Raw genomic sequence first — 11,104 nt, 5'->3', positions numbered from 1 at the left:
ATTGAATTCTTGAAAATTAATTTCATGAGGTCATGCTATGTCTTTGTCATTCTTTTATTTATTGAACAAATGCATTGAGAGCCTACTATGTTCTAGGCACTGTGGTGGGCATGGGGTATCCATGGTGAAAAGACTAGATTCATAGCAACCCTTTAAAGGCCATTGTAGAGAAACAACTGAGAACCAATCCTTTCCCTGCCTCAGAGTCCTGTGGAGAAGATAAACACTAAAGAAATAAATACATATGCAAATATAACATTATAAATCTTAACATTGCAATAAAGAGTGTAATAAAAAGACTAACAGATTTATACTGGGGTGTGTAGATGTGAATTTCAGCAGACTTGAACGATGCCTAAATGTTAACCATAAAAAGGAGAAATGTTTTCCAGGCAGAAGTGTGTCTTGGGTGGGGACCCTAAGACATGAAAGAGTTTTGCTTCCTCATGACACTTTATCTTTAAACATTTTTAGATGACCAGTGTAGCTCAAATGTAGTGAAAAAGTAGAAGGGGCAAAGAAAATGAGATTGGAGTTGAGTGACCACCTACCTAATTTATTATCAAACAGTATTTTGGAGAGTGACAGAATGCATTCTTAATAATGACTTTATGACAATTAGTTATACACCAAGATGTATGGTGACCACCCTAGTGTGGACAGGCAGGCAGAGGTCAAATCACACAGGTGCTTTTGGCTACGAAATTGTTAGGGTTTTTTGTTTGTTTGTTTTTTCCTCTTATGAGAAGAACTTCTAGTTATAAGAGTAACATAAACTCATTTATGGTTTAATAGATCATTCTGGATGTTGTAGGAATATGACGGTAAAGTCAAAGTCTTTATATTTTATTTCCAAATATTTTTTTAGTTTACTTCAGAAAAAACAGTGTCAAAAAGTTAGAACATTAATTTCGAAAGACTAAGGTCATGTTTTTATTTTGTCCATTTATTAGTTTCATGTGGGTACATAATATTTAGTTACTATATATAGCATATGAATTTACATAACATTTCCATTTGTTTAATTAAAAGTGAATAAGGATTAAGTAAGAAAGTCCTATAAAGAATTTTAAGAAATATCAAGTGTTAACACAAATGTAAAGAATTTTTAGATGCTTGGAATGTAAATATGGTGAACAGTGGTTTACCATATCTTTAAGTAAGGTTAGGAAGAAGTTGGAGTATGGAATGTGGAGGGGATACATTAGGAGGAAAGAATTAGGAGGTGAAACTTAGTTTTAAATGGAAAATTTTGTACATTAGATTCCCACAACTTATTCATCTTATAACTGGCAGTTTGTACCCTTTGATCAACATCTTCCCATTTCTCCCATCCCTCAACCCCTGGCAACCACCATTCTACCCTCTGCTTCTATGAATTTGTCTTTTTAGAGTACATATAGAAATGAGATCATACAGTATTTGTCTTTCTCTATCTGACTTATTCTACTTAACATAATGCTCTCAAGGTCCGTCCATGTTGTTACAAATGGCAGGATTTCCTTCTCTTTTGTTGCTGAGTAATATTCCATTGTGCTTGTGTGGGTCTGTGTGCATGTGATATATATATATTTTATATTTTATTATCCATTCATCCATCAATAAACACTTGTTGTTTCCATATCTTGGCTATTGTGAGTAATGCTGCAATGAACATGAAGAAGAGATTATTTTTTCAAAATAGTGATTCTATTTTCTTCAGATATATACCCAGAAGTGGGATTGCCGAGTCATATGGTAGTTTTGTTTTTAATTTCTTGAGGAACCTCCATGCTATTTTCCATAGTGGCTCTTCCAATTTACATTCCCATCAACAGTGCAAAAGTGTTCCCTTTTCTCCACATCTTTGACAACACTTATCACTTGCCTTTTTGATACTGGCTCTTCTAACAGGTGTGAGGTGATACCTTGTTATAGTTTTAACTTGCATTTTCCTGATGAATAGTGATATTATGTATTATTTAGATAAATGTATACTTTAAAGAAAATAAAGAGTATAATCCCCTCTCATTGTTTGATCCTCTTCATCAAGAATCAGGGTATTTATTTTTTTTTACTAATTATCATCTCCATCAACACTTTACCCCAAAACTAAAGCTTCCACTCTAATAATGTCAAAGAATTTTAAGAGTCAGAAAGTACCAAAGGCCACAGAATTCTACGTCCACCAAAGACTCATCAAATTTTTTAACCTGCGTTAAGCATCATACTTGTCCTCTGAATTTTGTCTTTCCTCATTTCCCTTATTCACACTTTGACACTTTGATAAAAGTTCTGGTTTCAAAGGGTCTAATGCTCCAGCACAAGGCCATTTCCAGGCCATAATAACGGGAATAAAAAACAGTTCGCCGAGTACATAATGAGTCCCCAAGTTATTAAGAGCTGATCGTAATAAACTAAGAATAGCATGTAACTAACTTCCAAGTCGTTGGTGTTAGCTCTATCATGCTGACAACGGGGAAAGTAAACAGTCAACAAAATAATTATGACTCAGACGTAGTACACAGTATGTTTATAGAAAGCCATGTCTGGCTCTTTCTTTGTATCCCTCATAGTTCCTCCTTATCCTGAGTTCCTTTTGAAGTCAATTAAAGCTCTGTGATGGAAATGCACTAAGAAACATGTAGAAGAAAACAATAATGTGACGGTCAGTGGTTTAGATAACAATCATTTGGGAAAAAAAATTATGTCTGATTAGAAATGTATCTCAAATGATTTCTAACATCATGCAGATGACAAGCAATTATACCAAAACTAGAAAATGGATACACAAGTGTTCTCTCTTTTTTAACACTTTTTTGTATAATTCCATATATTTTATAAGTATGCTTTTGTTTATATAGCATATTTGATGATAAAAATGGAAAAAATGCATTATAACACATATCCCATGTAAAGACACATCAAGAAACTTTAATGCTGTCCTGCGTTTCATCGTCTGCATTATTAAGCTTTTTCATTGGTTGCACTAACATTTCAGTTAAAATTACTTACAGCTGGAAAACTTAAGTTTACTTACACATGAAAGCATTAACAAGTCTTATTAAAAGAGAATGATAATCTTCTTTTTGTTTTAAAACCAATATCTAAAATCCATAACCATATGTCCTAAGAGAAAAATCCTAAAAGCTTTCACAGAGACAAATGAAAGGTGTCCTGAAAAGAGCGAGAGTCAGACTGATGGTGGTGAACCTCTCGGCAGCAACACGAGCACTAGAAGGCAAAGAGCAGTGACTATAATGTGCAGAATAGAATTATTTTGAAACTAGAATTTGATACACAGCTAACTATCAATCAAATGTAAAAGAAAAATACATTTCAAGATGTATAAGAATGTGGACAACTAACAGTTCACAAATCCTATGTCAGAAAGTTTATTGGAGGAGACATCCCGGGGAAAGAAGGAACTAAATAGAGAGAACATGAAAGAGGATGACACGTGGTTCAAGAAAGAGTAACAGCTGATTATAACCTATAAGAAGAGAAGGAAACTAAACAAAAGACACTTTGAGACAGATAGACAGATGGAGATGCTAGGAAGGTCCTCCTTTGAGCAGCAAAATTTAAGTGACATCTCTTTCTCTACAGATGCAATATATGCTCAGTTCTGTAATGTCCCAAATACTATTCATTTATTTTCAGTTTTTAAATCATCTATATAAATAGGCAAAATGACACTAATTATAGTAATAGAATAGGACCTCAAAGTTATAAAATAGGGTAAGCTTAAGAAGAAGCTAAGAAGTGAAAAAGAAGAAGACTAAGAAGTGAAAAAGAGTAAAGTGAACTCATTTCAATTTTTTATTTGAAGGCAGTCAATATTCTCTATGTAAAGTCAATAAATGCAAAACAGTATTTTAAGTTTGTTGTTTAAAATCATATGTCAATATTCCCTATTATTCTATACTATTCCCAATATTATTCTATACCAAAATTCACCTTTATCATGTTGAAATCTTGAAGAACATTCTCTTCAGCTTGCACTGTGAAAGCCATTCTTTGGTTCCTCCTATATTTTACAGAACTATGATATACTAGAGGCTTCTAAGGGCAGGCTCCAAATCCCTGAACTCTGTGTCATTTGCAAACAGTGCACATACTGAGAACTCCTGAATGCATGAAGCGTTCTACATATATTAAAGTGTCCAGGATGACTCATGTTTAATAGAACTGCCACAGCAACTGTTCCACAGTCTTTCTCAAAACATGAGGAAACAAATCAAGATGATGTCATAGAGGATCAAGTCCAGGGGTGTGCCACTGACTGCCTGGGCATTGGCTTCCTGTCTGTTTATGTGGCTCGTGCAAAAGAAAAGTGATCAGAGAAGAAGAGTATTTGTTGTTACAAGGACGAAACATCAAATATGTCTTAGGTGATCTATTTCATCGTAACGTTGTAAGGCTGCTGACACGGGCCCAGACAGCTAATAGACAGAGCTGTCAGCAGCTAGTCCCTGGGTCCTGATGAGACACAGGCCTTTGCAAATGCTGTTAGCTTTGACTGGAATGCTAGCATTCTCCTCACTCTCACCCCCACTCTCACAATAAACTTATATACACAATCATCTAATCTTCAGCTAACTAGGTCAAGTCATCCTTCCCAGATATCACTTCTCCTAGGAAGCCTTGCTGAATCTCCTAAGTCTAGGCTACATTCCCACACTCTGTAAATCTCAGGGTACCATGTCTTTTCCTTAGTACCATGCCACTTATCACAATGCATTGTAATCGTCTGCTTCTCATCTGTATCTATTTCTGCACTGTAAACTGTTTAGAAGAATTGTCTTTTTCATTTTTGCATTCCTAAGGCCTATCATAGTTCTTGGGATATAATAAGTAACACATAGTAATACATAATAGGTGATAGGTGTTGAATGAATGAATGAATGAATGACTTACACATTCAGAATACCATCATGGCCATTCTTGAAGGATAAAGCTGACTTTCAGAGGTGGTCTAAGCAAACTTGCACAGAGTGAGGTAGAAATCCAGATGTCAATTTAGTAATTTGCAGTGAGAAATATGACTGCTGATATGCCTGGTTATAGGACTCTTTCTGGCCTGTACTGACCTTGGACAACTAAAGAAGACAAATTCTAATTAGAAGGTGACAATGACATTAGATTGAATGAAATAGATATGTCTTTTTTTTCAATAATGATGTGTCAGCTACCAGAATAAAAGAGATGGACTCCTTGGGCTGGAGAAAATCCTTCCTGGAAATGTGTTCCAATGGACAGAGCCAACTTTAGCCTTCTTAAACCACCTTTCTGATTGGCATGTTGGTCTTTCAGTTTATTAAAACAGTCAATGTTTGTAGACCTATGAGTCATTTGAACTTTTAGAGTTATTTCACGTCTACTCTGCTCTTAATTATAAACTTAGAGGTCAATTTATTTCTAAGTTCTCTTACACTACGATATCATTAGTATTTGTTTATCAAGCAATTAATTTCCATTTAAAAAGCACTTGTTTAGCATCTAATGTATGCCTAGTGCTATGTTAGCCATGATATATAATAGTGATTAAATTCATGGGCTTTGAGTCAAAGAGACCAAAGTTTGGATCCTACTTCTATCAAATAAAAGTGTTACCTTCTAACAAGTCATCTGAACCTTTGACTTCCTCATCTGTTATGTGGGGATGATAACACTTACTTTACAGGGTTTTACGAAGATCTAATGACATGAAATCTAATAAGTACTTACAGTATAAACTCTCAATACATGTTGTTTAAAATATATGATAATATTTGCAGGTCAAAGGTACTTTTTCCAATGAGAGGCACTTCTTACTGTAAAGGAAATGGAAACTTAACCTAATAGTTTCAGTTTTTTAGAATGGGAAATACTTAATGGATTTCTGACCTTATCTCAGGACCTACATACAATGATAAATAATATTGTTTACTGAGAACATCCAATGAATTTAAAATTGTTCTAGGAATTAAGGGTGATGAACAGATAGAGAGACTACATCCCTGCCCCTGTTCTCACAAATTACCCATGTTGGTTATCGTTAATTCTCATTCCTGGCATTTTTTCAAGTATCACTTTCACTCAGCTTTGGTAATCATATTAACCTAGTCACTATACAGGTTTCCTATGAGAAAAAATTATTCTAAAAAATGATGTAAATCAGAGGGCAGACAGCAGAAGCAAGAAGAACTACAACCCTGCAGCCTGTGGGAAAAAAACCACATTCACAGAAAGATAGACAAGATGAAAAGGCAGAGGGCTATGTACCACATGAAGGAACAAGATAAACCCCCAGAAAAACAACTAAATGAAATGGAGATGATAGGCAATCTTCCAGAAAAAGAATTCAGAATAATGAGAGTGAAGATGATCCAGGACCTTGGAAAAAGAATGGTGGCAAAGATTGAGAAGATGCAAGAAATGTTTAACAAAGATCTAGAAGAATTAAAGAACAAATAAACAGAGATGAACAATACAATAAGTGAAATGAAAAATACACTAGAAGGAATCAATAGCAGAATAACTGAGGTAGAAGAACGGATAAGTGACCTGGAAGACAGAATGGTGGAATTCACTGCTGTGGAACAGAATAAAGAAAAAAGAATGAAAAGAAATGAAGACAGCCTAAAAGAGCTCTGGGACAACATTACACGCAACAACATTTGCATGATAGGGACCCCAGAAGGAGAAGAGAGAGAGAAAGGACCAGAAAAAATATTTGAAGAGTTTATAGTCGAAACCTTCCCTAACATGCGAAAGGAAATAGCCATCCAAGTCCAGGAAGTGCAGAGAGTCCCATACAGGATAAACCCAAGGAGAAACACGCCAAGACACATAGTAATTAAACTGGCAAAAATTAAAGACAAAGAAAACTTACTGAAAGCAGCAAGGGAAAAACGACAAATAACATACAAGGGAACTCCCATAAGGTTAACAGCAGATTTCTCAGCAGAAACTCTACAAGCCAGAAGAGAGTGGCATGATATACTTAGTGATGAAAGGGAAGAACCTACAACGAAGATTACTCTACCTGGCAAGGATGTCATTCAGATTCGATGGAGAAATCAAAAGCTTTACAGACAAGCAAAAGCTAAGAGAATTCAGCACCACCAAACCAGCTGTACAACAAATGCTAAAGGAACTTCTCTAAGTGGGAAACACAAGAGAACAAAAGGACCTACAAAAACAAACCCAAAACATTTAAGAAAATGGTCATAGGAACATACATATTGATAATTACCTTAAAAGTGAATGGATTAAATGCTCCAACCAAAAGACACAGGCTTGCTGAATGGATACAAAAACAAGACCCATATATATGCTGTCTACAAGAGACCCACTTCAGACCTAGGGACACATACAGACTGAAAGTGAGGGGATGGGATGGAAAAAGATACTCCATGCAAATGGAAATCAAAAGAAAGCTGGAGTAGCTATACTCATATAAGATAAAATAGACTTTAAAATAAAGAATGTTACAAGACACAAGGAAGGACACTACATAATGATCAAGGGATCAATCCAAGAAGAAGATATAACAATTATAAATATATGCACCCAACATAGGAGCACCTCAATACATAAGGCAACTGCTAACAACTATAAAAGAGGAAATCAACAGTAACACAATAATAATGGGGGACTTTAACATCCCACTTACACCAATGGACAGATCATCCAAACAGAAAATTAATAAGGAAACACAAGCTTTAAATGAAACAATAGACCAGATAGATTTAATTGATATTTATAGGACATTCCATCCAAAAACAGCAGATTACACTTTCTTCTCAAGGGCGCATGAACCATTCTCCAGGATAGATCACATCTTGGGTCACAAATCAAGCCTCAGTAAATTTAAGAATATTGAAATCATATCAAGCATCTTTTCTGACCGCAACGCTATGAGATTAGAAATGAATTACAGGGAAAAAAATGTAAAAAACACACACACATAAAGGCTAAACAATACGTTACTAAATAACCAAGAGATCACTGAAGAAATCAAAGAGGAAATCAAACAATACCTAGAGACAAATGACAATGAAAGCACAACAACCAAAACTGATGGGATGCAGCAAAAGCAGTTCTAAGAAGGAAGTTTATAGCTATACAAGCCTACCTCAAGAAACAAGAAAAATCTCAAATAAGCCACCTAATGTTACACCTAAAGGAACTAGAGAAAGGAGAACAAACAAAACCCAAAGTTAGCAGAAGGAAAGAAATCATAAAGATCAGAGCAGAAATAACTGAACTACAAACAAAGAAAACAATAGCAAAGATCAATAAAATTAAAAGCTGGTTCTTTGAGAAGATAAACAGATTGATAAACCATTAGCCAGACTCATCAAGAAAAAGAGGGAGAGGACTCAAATCAATAAAATTAGAAATCAAAAAGGAGAAGTTACAACAGATACCGCAGAAATACAAAGCATCCTAAGAGACTACTACAAGCAATCCTATGCCAATAAAATGGACAACCTGGAAGAAATGGACAAATTCTTAGAAAGGTATAACCTTCCAAGACTAAACCAGGAAGTAATAGAAAATATGAACAGAGCAATCACAAGTAATGAAATTGAAACTGTGATTAAAAATAGTCCAACAAACAAACGTCCAGGACCAGATGGCTTCACAGGTGAATTCTATCAAACATTTAGAGAAGAGCTAACACCCATCTTTCTCAAACTCTTCCAAAAATTTGTGGAGGAAGGAACACTCCCAAACTCATTCTATGAGGCCACCATCACCCTGATACCAAAACCAGACAAAGATACTACAAAAAAAGAAAATTACAGACCAATATCACTCATGAATATAGATGCAAAAATCCTCAACAAAATACTAGCAAATAGAATCCAAAAACACATTAAAGGATCATACACCATGATCAACTAAGATTTATCCCAGATATGCAAGGATTCTTCAATATATGCAAATCAATCAATGTGATACAACATATTAGCAAATTGAAAAATAAAATCCATATGATCATCTCAATAGATGCATAAAAAGCTTTTGATAAAATTCAACACCCATTTATGACAAAAACTCTCCAGAAAGTGGACATAGAGGGACTACCTCAACATAGTAAAGGCCATATATGACAAACCCACAGCAAACATCATTTTCAATGGTGAAAAACTGAAAGCATTTCCTTTAAGATCAGGAAGAAGACAAGGATGTCCACTCTCACCACTATTATTTAACATAGTTTTGGAAGTCCTAGCCACAGCAATCAGAGAAGGAAAAGAAATAAAGGAATCCAAACCAGAAAAGAAGAAGTAAAACTGTCACTGTTGGCGGATGACATGATACTAAACATAGAGAATCCTAAAGATGTCACCAGAAAACTACTAGAGCTAATCGATGAATTTGGTAAAGTTGCAGGATACAAAATTAATGCACAGAAATCTCTTGCATTCCTATACACTAAAGATGAAAAATCTGAAAGAGAATTAAGGAAACACTCCCATTTACCATTGCAACAAAAAGAATAAAATATTTAGGAATAAACCTACCTAAGGAGACAAAAGACCTGTATGCAGAAAACTATAAGACACTGATGAAAGAAATTAAACATGATACCAACAGATGGAGAGATATACCATGTTCTTGGATTGGAAGAATCAATATTGTCAAAATGACTATACTACCAAAGCAATCTACAGATTCAATGCAATCCCTATCAAATTACCAATGGCATTTTTTATGGAACTAGAACAAAAAATCTGAAAATTTGTATGGAGACACAAAAGACTCCAAATAGCCAAAGCAGTCTTGAGGGAAAAACACGGAGCTGGAGGAATCAGACTCCCTGACTTCAGATTATACTAGAAAGCTTCAGTGGTTAAGAAACTATGGTACTGGCACAAAAACAGAAACATAGATCAATGGAACAGGATAGAAAGCCCAGAGATAAACTCATGCACCTATGGTCAACTAATCTGTGACAAAGGAGGCAAAGATATACAGTGGAGAAAAGACAGTCTCTTAAATAAGTGGTGCTGGGAAAACTGGACAGCTACATGTAAAAGAATGAAATTAGAACACTCCCTAACAGCATACTCAAAAATAAACTCAAAATGGATTAGAGACCTAAATGTAAGACCAGGCACTATAAAACTCTTAGAGGAAAACATAGGAAGAACACTTTTTGACATAAATCACAGCAAGATATTTTTTGATCCACCTCTTAGGGTAATGGAAATAAAAAGAAAAATGAACAAATGGGACCTAATGAAACTTAAAAGCTTTCCCACAGCAAAGGAAACCATAAAAAAGACGAAAAGACAACCCTCAGAATGGGAGAAAATATTTGCAAATGAATCATCGGACAGAGGATTAATCTCTAAAATATATAAACAGCTCATGCAGCTCAATATTAAAAAAACAAACAACACAATGAAAAAATGGGCAGAATACCTAAATAGACATTTCTCCAAAGAAGACATACACATGACCAAGAAGCAGATGAAAAGCTGCTCAACATCACTAATTATTAGAGAAATGCAAATCAAAACTACAATGAGGTATCACCTCACACCAGTTAGAATGGGCAACATCAGAAAATCTACAAACAACAAATGATGGAGAGAGTATGGAGAAAAGAGAACCCTCTTGCACTGTTGGTGGGAATGTAAATTGATACAGCCACTATGGAGAACAGTATGGAGGTTCCTTAAAGAACTAAAAATAGAAAATACCGTATGACCCTGCAATCCCACTACTGGACATATACCCAGAGAAAACCATATTCAAAAAGACACATGCACCCCAATGTTCGTTGCAGCACTCTTTACAATAGCCAGGTCATGGAAGCAACCTAAATGCCCATCGACAGACGAATGGATAAAGAAGGTGTGGTACATATATACAATGGAATATTACTCAACCATAAAAAGGAATGAAATTGGGTCATTTGTAGAGACGTGGATGCATCTAGAGACTGTCATACAGAGTGAAGTAAGTCAGAAAGCGAAAAACAAATATCGTATATTAACGCATATATGTGGAACCTAGAAAATGGTACAGATGAACCGGTTTGCAGATCAGAAATTGAGACACAGAAGTAGAGAAAATACGTATGGTCATCAAGGGGGGAAAGTCGTGGGAAGTGGGGGGG

This window comes from Balaenoptera physalus (genome assembly GCF_965194825.1).
Source record: "Balaenoptera physalus genome assembly, chromosome: 5".
NCBI lineage: Eukaryota > Metazoa > Chordata > Mammalia > Artiodactyla > Balaenopteridae > Balaenoptera > Balaenoptera physalus.
The sequence above is the reverse complement of the archived record's forward strand: the minus strand, read 5'-3'. Positions refer to the sequence as shown.